A 14695-nucleotide genomic window follows, 5' to 3' on the forward strand; every position below is an offset into this window, starting at 1 on the left:
GAGAGGGGAAGTCTCTGACAGCAAGGCACTCATTAGGGCAGAAATTCTTGGGAAGCCACAGGAACTCCAGAAAGGTCACTTTTTGGGAAAAAGCACACATCCCACAAACAGCTGAGTGGAGTCATAAATGTTTTGAAAATCCGACAGAGCTTAATCATTGCAAGTCTCATCAACGAGGCTGTGTCTTCCCTGTGCTCGGAATGCACTCAGGCCTCTCCACGCTAGCTGTCTGAATGATTCTCATCCTAGGACACCGACCGCACAGTGGAAACTGGGACGGGTCCAAAACGTCTTCCCACTTTCCTGGGCAGTGCCTGGCATGACCTTCTCCACCAGTTTCCATGTAGATTTGGCAGTCTGGCCAGGGACATGAAAAGCCCAGGGTTGGCTTATGTAAATTGTGCTGCGTCTGAGGAGCTCAGACTTGAGGGGGCTGGGTCTGGAGACCACCGTGGCCAGCTTTGGTCTGGGCATGTTGACAAAATAAAATGTGTGACATTACTACTGATGCCGCTAGCTCATCGCCATGTTTAATGCTCTTTCTCTTGTCCCATAAGTTTGCGATGTTTCGCATTGAACGTTTAGAGACAGATCGATCCTGTCTGAAGAAGGGTCTCGACCCCAAGGTGTCACCTGTTCCTTTTCTCCAGAGATGCTGTCTGACCTGCTGTGTTACTCCAGATTTTTGTGTCTATCTGCGCTCTTGTCCCAGTTGCCTCTCCTTAAACACCTATCAGGCAGAGTGTCCATTGTCCAACCTATCTTCAAAGGCATCGGAAGAAAGAAATCTCCCCATCTGCCATCTTCCAAAACAGACACTTACCACGGTTTTATTTCAACAGGTAAAATGGTCCATCAATGGCACATCATCACAAGCAGCGACATCAGACTCTCTGCCTCATGGATGCCAAGAGACAATACCGGGACAAACTTGAGCCCCAGTATAATCATTCAGACACCCGCAGACTGGATTCTGGCAAGGCCTGAATACTATAACTAGCTGCATCGCTGGTGATAGTGTGGCCCTACCCAATGAACAATGCATTCTACGTTCGCTTTGAGCAGAAGGCCAACAGCATTTTGACATCCGACCCATCAGACTCAAGTGTGCTTCTTCCCACGGTCCCTGTTTAGATTTTTTTTAGATTTAGATTTAGAGATACAGCGCGGAAACAGGCCCTTCGGCCCACCGATTCCGCGCCGCCCAGCGATCCCCGCACATTAACACTATCCTACACACACTAGGGACAATTTTTACATTTTACCCAGCCAATTAACCTACATACCTGTACGTCTTTGGAGTGTGGGAGGAAACCGAAGATCTCGGAGAAAACCCACGCAGGTCACGGGGAGAACGTACAAACTCCGTGCAGACGGCCCCCATAGTCAGGATCGAACCTGAGTCTCCGGCGCCGCATTCGCTGTAAGGCAGCAACTCTACCGCTGCGCCACCGTGCCGGCCTGTTACAGAAGTTATATTGGCCTTCCTGAGGGTGAACCCATGGAAAGCAACTAGCCCATACAGAGCCCCTGGTCGCATCCTCACAAACTGTGTGGACCAGTTAGCGGGAGTGTTCATGGACATCTTTAGTGTCTCCCTACTCCATTCTGATATGCCCACCTGCTTCAAGAAGACCACTACCACACCAATGCCAAGTAAATGCAAGATTTCATGTCTTAATGACTACCGTCCAGTGGCCTTGCCAACTTATCCTGGACCAGCCACATTGAATCAATGGCCAAGAAAGCACACCAACGCCTCCACTTCCTCAGAAGGCGTAGGAAATTTTGCATGTCCCCAACAACCTTTATCAACTTCCACAGATGTGCCATAGAGAGCATTTTATTGGGATCCATCACAGCATGGCTCAGGGACAACTCCGTCCGAGACCACGAGAAATTGCAGAGAGTTATGAACATAGCCCAGACCATCACACAAACCAACCGCCCATCCATTGACTCCATCTACACATCACGCTGATTCGGCAAGGCCACCAGCAGAATCTGGGACCAGTCTCGCTCCCCTCTTATCCCATCTCCCATCAGGCAAGAGGTACAGAAGTTTGAAAATACAAACCTCCAGATTCAGGGACAGTTTCTTCCCAGCTGTTATCAGGCAACTGAACCATCCTATCGCCAACTAGAGAGCGGCCTTGATCTCCCATCTACCCCACTAGAGGCCTTTGAACTATCTTTAATCGGACTTTACTGGACTTCATCGTGCACAAAACATTATAGCCTTGATTCTCATGAGGCAGATAAATAACTCCAGACAAAAGAAAATCTCGACTCCACCACATCCTTTCAAGTGAAAGCTGATTAATGTCAATAGAATTTTTCCCAACCATGGACTTGTCACATTCCACAAGTAGTATTTGCGTGAATTAGACAGTGGTGCAGGGCGCTGAGAGATATCACATCATGGCTCAATCTAAGTTGATCCTCCAAAAAACACTGAGCCAAAATTCCTTTGTTAGAGAAGCGTTAAATTATAATCCAGTTGAGATGAGTGCCGAGGATTCTAAGGAGTGCTTGGTCAATTTTCCTCCCTCAGATATGGCCAAAAAAAACAGGGCTAAGTATTCAGTTGGCTTTTACGCTGCTTAGAGGTTTTTTTGTCCAAGGACAGAACAGCTGCCATTCTTGCTCCCACGACAATAGTGACTGCATTTCAAGATAATTTCATGTGAGGTGATTTGAAAGCTAGAAATTATGAGGCGTTATATGAATGGAAGCATTTGTTCCTTTTTTAGTACAATGTTTATATTGTGTTACTTTAATGCATTCGAAGGTCTTTAATGCAGAAAAGCAACTAAGAAGCCAGGGATATAGTTGATTCAAAGCAGTACTCTGCATTTATTGAATGTCAAAGTAGACTCCCGAGGGTGGAGAGGCAAATGTTAATAATGGCAAGGATGCATCTATACTTACCACACAATTTATTTTTGTATTGGAATTAATGGCAGGGTGGATAGTGAGTGTCTAATATAATGTGCATGAAGGAACTGCAGATGCTGGTTTAAACCGAAGATCGACAGAAAAAGCTGGAGTAACTCAGCGGGACAGGCAGCATCTCTGGAGAGAAGGATTCGGTGACATTTCAGGTCTGAAGAAGAGTCTCGACCCGAAATGTCACCCATTCCTTCTCTCCAATAGATGCTGCCTGTCCCGTTGAGTTACTCCAGCTTTTTGTGTCTATCTTGAGTGTCTTATATAGCCCTGCCCTGACACTGAAACATCCCTCAAAAGTGAGTTGTCATTAAAGGTTGCTTCGCTTAACTATGAATGTACTTTGGAGACATAGCATCAAACATCCTCAACCATCAGTAGCTTGTTACTAACAAGAGGTATTTTACATTCTATAGTTTAGTTTAGTTTAGTTTAGTTTAGTTTAGTTTAGTTTAGTTTAGTTTAGTTTAGTTTAGTTTAGTTTAGTTTAGTTTAGTTTAGTTTACTTTAGTTTAGTTTAGTTTAGTTTAGTGATAGGGCACGAAAACAGGCCCTTCGGTCCATCGAGTCCGTGCCAACCAGCAATCGCCATAGATTGGCACTATCCTACACACCAGGGACCATTCACAATCTTTATTGAAGCCAATTAATCTACAAACCTGTATGTCTTTGGAGTTTGGGAGGAAACTGGAGAAAACGGAGAAAACCCTCTTCGTCACGGGGAGAACGTACCAACTCCGTACAGACAGGACCTGTAGTCAGGATTGAACCTGGGTTTCTAGCGCTGATAGGCAACTCTACCGCTGTGCCACCGCGCCGCCCCCAATGTCTCTTCAGACATTGCGATGTAATATTCTCTGCCCACCTGAAAAGGCTGCCAGGAAGGTTTTAAAAAACAGCTTCATTTACAGGCAGTAAGTGGTGTAGAAAGACCTGAAAGAGATTGAGAACCCTTGTATGCTAACTACGTTTTACGTCTTGGCGGTGATGTGTAATTTGGTCTCCATGGAATCACGTTTCAGCTTTTCGGTCAGTTAGTAAGTTTGTCTTTGTCTTTACAAAGTGTGCAGTTACTAAGGTTTACTAGTTTGTAAAAGCGTAAAGGTGAGAGTGGGGTTTCAAAGAGAAAATTTGTGCAGGTTAGAAAAAAAAAGAAATATCCTCCTGAAGGAAGTTTATCACGTTTACCTGGGACATGAATGAACGTATTTGTATTTCTAGGAACATTTTTAAACTTCCACGTAGTTTTTAATTTGTAGACTATAATGCAGATAGGTGCCTATGTATGAAAGTACACTTAGGGAATTTTTTACATGTTTTCTAACTCTTTCCATTTTAGTTAGAACATAGAACAGGACAGCACAGAAATAAGCTTTTTGACCACAATGACAGTGCCAACCATGATGCCAAATTTAACTAATCCCATCTGCTTGCATGTGGTCTACATCCTCCAGATATGAAACTTTCCGACCTTTCACTTTAGAACTATATCCTCCAGTATGCAGTGACACAGGGACATAGCTGGTAGAGATACCTGCTCACAGTGCCAGAGACGCAGGTTTGATCTTGACCGTTGGCGCAGTCTGTGTGGAGTTTGTATGTTCTCCCTGTGACCATGTGGGTTTCCTTCGGGTGCTCCGGTTTCTTCCCACATCCCAAAGACATGTGGGTTTGTAGGTTAATTGGTCTCTGTAAATTGCACCGACCACGTAGAGAGTGGGTGCGAAAATGGGATAACATACGACTAGTGTGAATGGGTATTCGATTGTCAGTGTGGACTTGGTGGGCCAAAGGGTTTGTTTCCATCGAAGATGGTCACAAAAGGGTGGAGTAACTCAGCAGATCAGGCAGCATCTCTGGAGAAAAGGAATAGGTGACGTCACCTATTTTAAGATCACCTATTCCTTTTCTCCAGAGATGCTGCCTGACCCGTTGAATTACTCCAGCATTTTGTGTCTGTCTTTGGTGTAGACAGCATCTGTAGTTCCTTCCTACACACAGGGCGTGTTTCCATGCTGGATCTTTAATATTTTTTTTTAAATCGATAGTTCTAGCCAGACTCCAGTTCTAAGGACTGGAAGAAATCTGGATTGAGTAGATTGTTAGACCCCTTTGTAATTCAGTACTCACAGTTATGCTTCATCCAACATCGTACACTTGAGAAAGACACAAAATGCTGAAGTATCCCAGCAGGACAGGCAGAATCTCTGGAGAGAAGGAATGGGTGACGTTTCGGGTCGAGACCCTTCTTCACCCAATCCTTCTCTCCAGAGATGCCGCCTGTCCCGCTACATTACTCCAGCATTTTGTGTCTATCTTCGGTTTAAACCAGACCCTTTGTGTCAACCCCAAATGTCACAGATTCCTTCTCTTCAGAATTGCTGCCTGTCCCGCTGAATTACTCCAGCATTTTGTGTCTATCTTGGGTTTAAACCAGCATCTGCAGTTCCTTCTTACACATTGTACACTTGAGTACATTGACACCGAAGTCGCCAAATAAATTTAGGTTGTCTCAAGCCATTCTGACCATTTTGAGAACTACCATCTTGGGCCAGATCACTAACTCAGCCCAGGACACAAACTAAATCCAGAAGCTCCTTCGATCAGTAGCACACAAGGAGGTATGGCGTTACTTTAGCGACTAATCCCGGAGGAAGCTTGGACATATATTTTGTTTCGCACATGTTAAGTACTGAAGAGTGGAATGTCCTCTTGGGATTTCACAGTTGTCAAATTGGGCTAAATTTGTGGGGAATTGTGTGTCTATTATTGTCAGGGTGGCAGATACATTGAGGACAGCTGAAAGCAACTTTGCAATTTGATGAACAGAAAAATACCTACGTGTGAAGCGGCACGGTGGCGCAGCGGTAGAGTTGCTGCCTCACAGCGCCAGAGACCTGGGTTCGATCCTGACTATGGGTGCTGTCTGCACGAAGTTTGTACGTTCTCCCCGTGACCTGCGTGGGGTTTCTCCAGGTGCTCCGGTTTCCTCCCACACTCCAAAGACGTACAGGTTGGTAGGTTAATTGGCTTCGGTAAAGATTGTAAACTGTCCCTAGTGTGCGTAGGATAGTGCTAGTGTACGGGGTGATCGCTGGTCGGCGCGGACTCGGTGGGCCGAAGGGCCTGTTTCCACGCTATATCACTGTACTAAACTGGACATGTACTGGTGTATTCCAGTGGGCACGCATGGAGCTGCCAGCTATCACAACACGTTCGCTACCAATCAGCATCACAATCTGTGATGGTTCCAATGTTTGCTCGAACTCTGTGTTCCTTTTATGCTGCCATCTCTTCAGTCTTTCTCCAGTCTCCCTGGTCTTTCTTGACCTGAGTGATCTCTTTGTTGGCCAGAAGAGGGAAATTTTCCACTGATGACTATTTTCCTATATCCTCCATCTTCCTTTGAAATCTTGACTAGGCCACATCTCCTTTGCTCCAGTTGGTGTTGAAAGCACTGAGTTTAGTTTCAGTCTAGAGATACAGCACGGTAACAGGCCCTTGGGCCCACCGAGTCCATGCCAGCCAGCGATCTCCTCACACTAACACTATCCTACACACACTGGGGACGATTTACAATTTTCCCAAGCCAATTAGCCCACAAACATGTACATCTTTAGGGTGTGAGAGGAAACTGGAGAAAACTCACACAGGTCTCGGGAAGAATGTACAAACTCCGTGCAGACAGCACCCGTAGTCAGGATCAAAACTGGGTCTCCGGCGCTGCAAGGCAGTAACTCTACCGCTGCACCACCGTGCCTTGCCAAGTTCACCTGGTATGGGGTTACAATACAAAGGACATATTAGATAGTGTGTTCAGTTTCACCTACCCTGTCTGCAGTGTAGCTTGTTTAATTTCTGCATCCACCTATTGCTTGATAGGTTTTGTTTCCCCCCCCACCACCCTATTAAATAAACAGCGCTGGAGTAACTCAATTGATCAGGCTGCATCTTCGGAGAACATGGATAGGTGACAATTCTGGTCGGGACCCTTCTTCAGACTCAATTTTGCAGATTTCTGTCTCGCCCCCACCTCTCTTCCAGCTTTCTCCTCCGTACTACAATCATTCTATAGAAGGGTCCTGACCCGAAACGTTACCTATCCATGTTCTCCAGAGATGCTGCCTGAGCCGCTGAGTTACTCCAGCACCCTGCGTCCTTTTTTGTACACCAGCTTGTGCAGTTCCTTGTTTCTATGTCAGGATATTGTGTGGTTCTTTTAAAAATAGCCCTGATAAGAAGCAAAAAAAAGTTTTATTCACTTCCCAGAATTGATGCATATTTTGTAAAAAAGTAGGCTTTTGACTAGTTCTTATATTAACAGCATGGGCGTTCATCAAGAGATTAGTTTAGTTTAGTTTTAAAGATAGAGCATGGAAACAGGCCCTTCAGCCCACCGAGTCCATGCCGCCCAGTGATGCCCGCACATTAACACTACCCCGCACACACTAGGGACTACTTATAATTATACCAAACCAATTAACCTACAAACCTGTACTTCCTTGGAGTGTGGGAGGAAACCGGAGATCCCGGAGAAAACCCATGCAGGTCACGGGGAGAACATACAATTTCTAAACAGACAGCACCCGTAGTCAGGGTCAAACCTGGGTCACTGACGTTGTAAGGCAGCAACTTTACCGCTGCGCCACCGTGCCATCTCCTCTGTATCCAAGCTTATTTGTACGGCTAAAATGTCATTACATGATAAGGCAGTCTATTTATCGGCAAAAATAACCGTGTAAATCAGTTATGACGATGGTATCTTCACTGCATTTGCAATTGTTTTGATTTTTTTGTGTCATTTTCCTTGATGTTCAGTCTTTCGACAATGGCAACAAAATCGAACGCTTAAGGAAGAAACTCCCTCGGTTTCAAAATGGCAATCAGCCTCGTCATATATACATGTTAAAACGATAAAAAAGACAACAATCTTCCTCCTCACAGGATCCAGAACGTCCTGGTAATCAGCACCAGATCTTATGCTGATAAGATGGAAAAGCAGAAGGCTCCACATCCTGTGGAGAGCATTACTTGCCTCTGTTTCCAATTCACAATGCTCCTGATTTTCCCTTGACCTTTCAGATAATGGCAGGTGGCAATATTTAGCACGCTGACCTCCCCGTTCCATTTCCTTGTCACAAGACAAGACGCACATACTGGAAGAAAGGCCCGGCCAGACTTCCCCCCTTGACATCAGAAAGGAACTACCTTTTGTGTACGTGATCTCGCAATCAAATGACTTTGAAAATCCCGAGGGTAACCCTGAGGAAACGGGAAATTATTACCAGCACTTATATGGGCCTTACAGTCTAGACAACAACAGCTAAACTCCCAGAGGAAAACCTTTGTGCCGGCTCTGGTAATATGGGATCCATCTGAGAAAACTACTGAGTAAGGAGATAAGGTAAAGAGGATCTTGGTTTCAAACTGCAGTGTGCACTGTCAGGTGGAGTAACCTCAGAGGTAGTTAAAATAGGATAATTCACTCCAAGTCGGGAGATGTAATCATTTGGTAACACCCCTCAAAAGCACTCCATTATTTCGATTTTTTTTTTTTTAGATTTAGATTTAGATTTAGATTTAGAGATACAGCACGGAAACAGGCCCTTCGGCCCACCGAGTCCGCGCCGCACATTAACACTATCCTACACACACTTGGGACAATTTTTACATTTACCCAGTCAATTAACCTACAAACCTGTACGTCTTTGGAGTGTGGGAGGAAACCGAAGATCTCGGAGAAAACCCACGCAAGTCACGGGGAGATCGTACAAACTCCGTACCGACGGCCCCCTTAGTCAGGATCGAACCTGAGTCTCCGGCGCTGCATTCGCTGTAAGGCAGCAACTCTACCGCTGTGCCACCGTGCCGCCTAATCCTGAGAGGAAAGAATTAGCTTGCCTCCCCTAGTCAAATAGGCAGCTTTCGGGTCTTTATATTTGAGTAAATGTTCAGATTTATCAGTTCTTCTTATTTCTTCATTCACGTTGCACAGCGGAAGACCAGTTGGCCCGTCTAATCCATACTAGCATTATTCAAGGGCAATCCTACAGACCCACCTTTCCCACAAAGCCCTGAAGGTTTTAACCAAATGCAATGGTGCAGCTGGCAGAGGTGCTGCCTCACAGCGCCAGAGACCCGGGATTGGTCCTGACCTCGGGATGCCGTCTGTGTGAAATCTGCATCTTCTCCCTGTGACCACGTGGGTTTCCCCCAGGTGGTCCGGTTTCCTTCCACATCCCAAATATGTGAAGGTGTGTAAATTAATTGACACCTTCTATACCTTGCCTCTCTTGTGTAGGGAATCCTAGAGTCATGGAGTCATGCAGCATGGGAAAAGGCCCTTCGGCCCAACTTGCCCTTGTTGACCAAGACACCTCTGTACACTAGTCCCACCTCCCTGCGTTTGGCCCATAACCCTCTAAACCCTTCCTATCCATGTAACTGTCCAAATGTCTTCAAAATGTGGTTATAGTAGTTGCCTCAACTACCTCCTCTGGCAGCTCATTCCAAATATCCACCACCCTCCAAGTTGCCCCTCAGGTTCCTATTAAATCTTTCCCCTTTCACCTTAAATCTATGTCCTCTGGTTCTTGATTCCCCTACTTTGGGTAAAAGACTATGCATCTACTCTATCTATTCCAGACTCTGCGCATCTATCCTATATATACTAGACTCGGTGCATCATCCCTATCTATTCCAGCTTTGTGCATCTACCCTATATATATACTAGACACCATGCAGCTACCCTATCTATGCAAGGCATAGCAATGCATGTAAAAGTGGGATAACATAGAACTCATGTGAAGGGGTGATCGATAGTTGCTGTGGACTCAGTGGCTCAAAAATCCCGTTTCCATGCTGCATCTTTCAGTCAGTCGATTCTTAAGATATCATTAGTTCAGGCAGAGCTTGTTACTAAGTTATTGCAGGAAGCTTTCAGGCAAATGTTTACCATGAGTAAAGAAAGAGTGAAAGCTCAGGCCATAACCCCACAGAAATCAGGCCTCCTGCCCGAGCTGGCCACTCAACGTGCCTCGGGAGGATGATAAAGTTTTGGATGAGTCCCTGCTGATCATCCTAACACAGGAGGTAGTTTACAGATCTGTGAGAGGCCCTCATTGAGCAAGAGCAAGGCTGAGTCACGACAAACAAGTTGCAAATAGCAAAACGATTCAGTTTGGTCCTCCTACCAAAATATACAACCTGGCCTGACAGACACAGACCAGCCTTATGTAATCTGGCAACTTCCAAATAAAACTCATGGCAGCTTAGCAGTGGCAGCTGCAAGCATTTTGAATAGGAAGTTACTGCAAAAGCAATTGTTAATGATGTTAGTAAAGATTTCGATCCTGACCATGGGTGCTTGTCTGCATGAAGTTTGTACATTCTCCCCGTGACATGCGTGGGTTTTCTCCGAGACCTTCGGCTTCCTCCCACACTCCAAAGACGTGCAGATTTGTGGGTTAATTGGCCTGGTATAATTGTATAAATGTAAAATTGTCCCCAGCGAGTATAGGACAGTGGTAATGCGCGGGGATCGCACATAGGTTGATGAGGACTTGGTTGGCCAAAGGGCCTGTTTCCACGCTGTATCTCTAAAACTAAAACTAAAAACGTCTCACTTGACCTGTGCTGAATATTCAGTTTGTACATAAGATTTTTTTTTTTTTTTTTGTAATATTTATTTTTATTGAAGGAAAGATACAATACGAAAAACGTAATGCATTACATTCCCCTCCATTTTGTTCTTTATATATTACAACAAAAATAACCCTCACCCACCCTCTCTGGACACCCCTTTGCAGCTGATGTGTTCACAATACATCATATCACAAATACAAATGCACAATTTGACAGCAAAACCTCTACATTCTTCCAAGGCACAGGTTTTTTAAAATGGTAAATTGGTCCGATGAAGCAGTTCAATTCTTCTGAATGTTGCTGCATGCCGAGCCTGGCTTATTTTAGTCTCGGACCCTCACCAAGCCTCACGGCCATCCCATAAAGGGACACAATGATATGAATGTCAAATTTGCTATAAGCCAGGACTGCCTGTGACTGCAGTTGTGATCCCTTGCACACAGCTGTTTCCCCTGTTCCCATCAATGTTTCACAGAGCCATTGATGCAAAGATCAAATCCTGCCACGTGTGTTCGTACAGCTTGCCCCAAGTCCAAGGAAGGAAATAAAGTTAGAGTTAGGAAGAATGATTAAGAAGGTTAGGATACAGGTGGAGCATCAGGTTCTTTTTCAGGTCCAATGATGTGAAGAGACTTGTCAAGGTTTTTTTTTTTTCCTCGCTCCATATACTTGTGTTGTTTGGCACCTCAATATTTTCCAACTAAAGATCACAATCGACATTTAATGCCTCAGTTTTTCCCTTTTTTTTGTCGTTCTGTTCATTCGGGCTACCCGCTGGGCTTGTAACGTTGGCCAAAATAATGTTCGAAACAACGTTAGCTGGGGAGAAGGCAGGAACGGGGTACTGATTGAGAGTGATCAGCCATGATCGCATTGAATGGCGGTGCTGGCTCGAAGGGCTGAATGGCCTACTCCTGCACCTATTGTCTATTGTCTATTGTCTATTGTTCAAGCTCAAAGATAGGTACCAAACGCTGGAGTAACTCAGCAGGACAGGCAGCATCTCTCTCTGGAGAGAAGGAATGGGTGGTGTTTCGGGTCAGGAGCCTTCTTCAGACTCAAAGGCATGTGTTAAAACAGGGCCTGTGTGATTCTTGACACAACTGCGCCCAGTTGAATGAAGCTTGTGCTGAGCTGCTGAGCAGTGGTCTAAGAAGGGCACCAGCCCTTAGACTCAGACAGCGTAGATAAGAAAAGTCCCAACCCTAAACAACTGTCTGTCCACTCCCTCCACAGATGCAGAAAATAGTCACAAATTTCTGCAGTAACTCAGCAGGACAGGCAGCATCTCTCATGATAAGGAATGGGTGACGTTTTGGGTCGAGACCCTTCTTCAGACCCGACCCGAAACGTCACCCAATCCTTCTCTCCAGAGATGCTGCCGGTCCCACTGGGTTACTCCAGCAATTTGTGTCTGTCTTCTGTTTAAACCAGCATCTGCTGTTCCTTCCTGCACCCTCCACTAATGCTGCCTGACCCACCGAGTCCCTCCAGCACTTTGTGTTTTGCTCAAGATTCCAGCATCTGCAGTTTCTTGTGTCTCCAGATATATATATTGTTCACTTTTAAAAGGTGATTCAGCTCCTGTCATTAAACATACAGCTATAAACTCCTTAAATTATTGAACATCAAAACGATCTTGCCATCTGAAATGAAAGTGAAAGCATTTTTTAAATTCAATCCAGAACCATTTATCACCCATTCCATCTTTAGTGTACATCGGTCCTGATGAAAAGTCTCCCCCCAGACTCTGTCTGGTCTGCAATGTTTCAACAATTTACTGCTTTTATTAACTTCTCCTCTGAGGAGCGTGCAATGTTAGTCTTACACTTCGAAACATTTCCTAATGTCAATAGAAAGCGCTGACGGTTTGCCTTGCCTATAACAAACCAACTTTTCTTTGGCTCCACATCACCTTGAGTGCAAAAAACGGTTCAATCTCTTTGAAGTCCCAACTGTTGCAACAGCTGTGTGTGTGTGTGTGTGATGGATATTTCTCACAACATTAAGGTGCTCAGGTATTATTGACAACAATCCACCAGGTATGACCATAACACCGACACAGACAAACAGCTGGCATCGTGAAGAACAGCCAGCAATACCAGTGAAAAGCACAAAAAACCTACAGATGCTAGAATAGGGCAGCACGGTGGCGCAATGGTAGAGTTGCTGCCTTACAGCACCAGAAACCTAGTTCGACCCTGCTGTCTGTACGGAGTTTGTACGTTCTCCCCATGACCTGTGTGGGTTTTCTCTGGGATCGCCAGTTTCCTCCTATACTCCAAAGACGTACAGGTTTGTAGGCTAATTGGCTTGGTATAGACAAAGTGTTGAAGAATAATGTCCCAATGCAAATGGGACCAGAGAAGATGGCAAATAGGTCTGCATGGACCTGATGGGCGGAAGGGCCCTTTTCGGTGCTGTATGACTCAGTGACTCAAAGACTCTGTCAGCCTGAAGAACCTTCATTAGATCTCTTCTGACATAACTTACAGAGGAATGGACTGGGAGCTGGGAAGAGTATCACGCTGACCGGACAAGAGGTCACAGTTCCTGGAATCCCAGATAGAAACCCAGGATAGCTTGATGCCTTGGTTTAGAACAATATCAAATTTGGCTGGCCTGTTATCAGTATCCCAGGGCTCAGGGTCTGAAGGCTCTGGGACTGTACCCACTGGAGTTTGGAAGGATGAGGGGGTATCTCATCGAAACCCACCGAATAATGAAAGGGCTAGATAGAGTGGATGTGGAGACAATGTTTCCAGTAGTGGAGAGAGTCTAGGGCCAGAGGGCACAGACTCCAGATAAAAGGATGGACTTTTAGAATGGAGAAGAAAAGGAATCTCTTTAGCCAGAAGGTGGTGAGTCTGTGGAATTCATCGTCACATATGGCTGTGGAAGTTAAGTCATTGGGCATTTTTAAAGTGAAAATTGATTGGTTCCTGATTAGTAAGTGTGCCAAAGGTTACAAGGAGAAGGCAGGAGAATGGGGTTGAGAGGGTAAAATAGATCAGCCATGATTGAATGGTGGATCAGACTCGAAGGGCCAAATGGCCTAATTCTGCTCCTGATTTATGTGTCATAATCTTTTCACCCTCCCTCTTTGGGTTAACTGGGTAGCTACTTGTACTTGGTTGACTGAGCTAGTCAAAGGGGAAAGTATGAGCTGGATGCAGCTGACATATTATGCGTAAGAAGGAACTACACATGCTGGTTTAAACCGAGGATAGACACATAAAGCTGGAGTAACTCAACGAGACAGGCAGCATCTCTGGAGAGAAGGAATGGGTGACGTTTCGGGTCGAGACCCTTCTTCAGTCTGAAGAAAGGTCTCGACCCGAAACGTCCATCAGTCTGAAGAAGGATCTTGATCCAAAACGTCATCAGTCTGAAGAAGGGTCTCGACCCAAAATGTCACCCATTCCTTCTCTCCTAAGATGCTGCCTGACCCGCTGAGTTACTCCAGCATTTTGTGTCTACCTTCGATTTGAACCAGCATCTGCAGTTATTTTCCTGCACATGGTTTCAAGGTCGAGGTCAGTTTATTGTCACATGTACCAATTAAGGTACAGTGAAATTTGAATATAGACAGTGATGTGGAGAGATAAAGATCTAAAATGATAAAGGCACAGGCCATTGGAAGCTGTATGCAGGGTGAAAATGAGAAGCAAGTGTGACTTGGGTGGGGGAGGGATAGAGAGAGAGAGGGACTGCCGGGGCTACCTGAATGAGAGAAATCAATATTCATACCACTGGGCTGTAAGCTGCCCAAACGAAATACGAGATGCTGTTCCTCCAATTTACGTTTATCCTCACTCTGACAATGGAGGAGACCGAGGACAGAAAGGTCTGTGTAGGAATGGGAAGGAGAATTAAAGTGTCCAGCAACCGGGAGATCAGGTTGGTTCACGTGGGCTGAGTGAAGGTATTCCACGAAACGATCGCCAGTCTGTGTTTGGTCTCGCCGATGAATAAGAGTCCACATCTTGAGCAACAGATACAGTAGATGAGGGTGCAAGTGAACCTCTGCATAACCTGAAAGGACTGTCGGGGTCCCAGGACAGAGTCGAGGGAGGAGGCATCGCGACAGGTGTTGCATCTT

Source organism: Rhinoraja longicauda, chromosome 28, assembly GCF_053455715.1.
Source record: "Rhinoraja longicauda isolate Sanriku21f chromosome 28, sRhiLon1.1, whole genome shotgun sequence".
Classification (NCBI taxonomy): domain Eukaryota; kingdom Metazoa; phylum Chordata; class Chondrichthyes; order Rajiformes; family Arhynchobatidae; genus Rhinoraja; species Rhinoraja longicauda.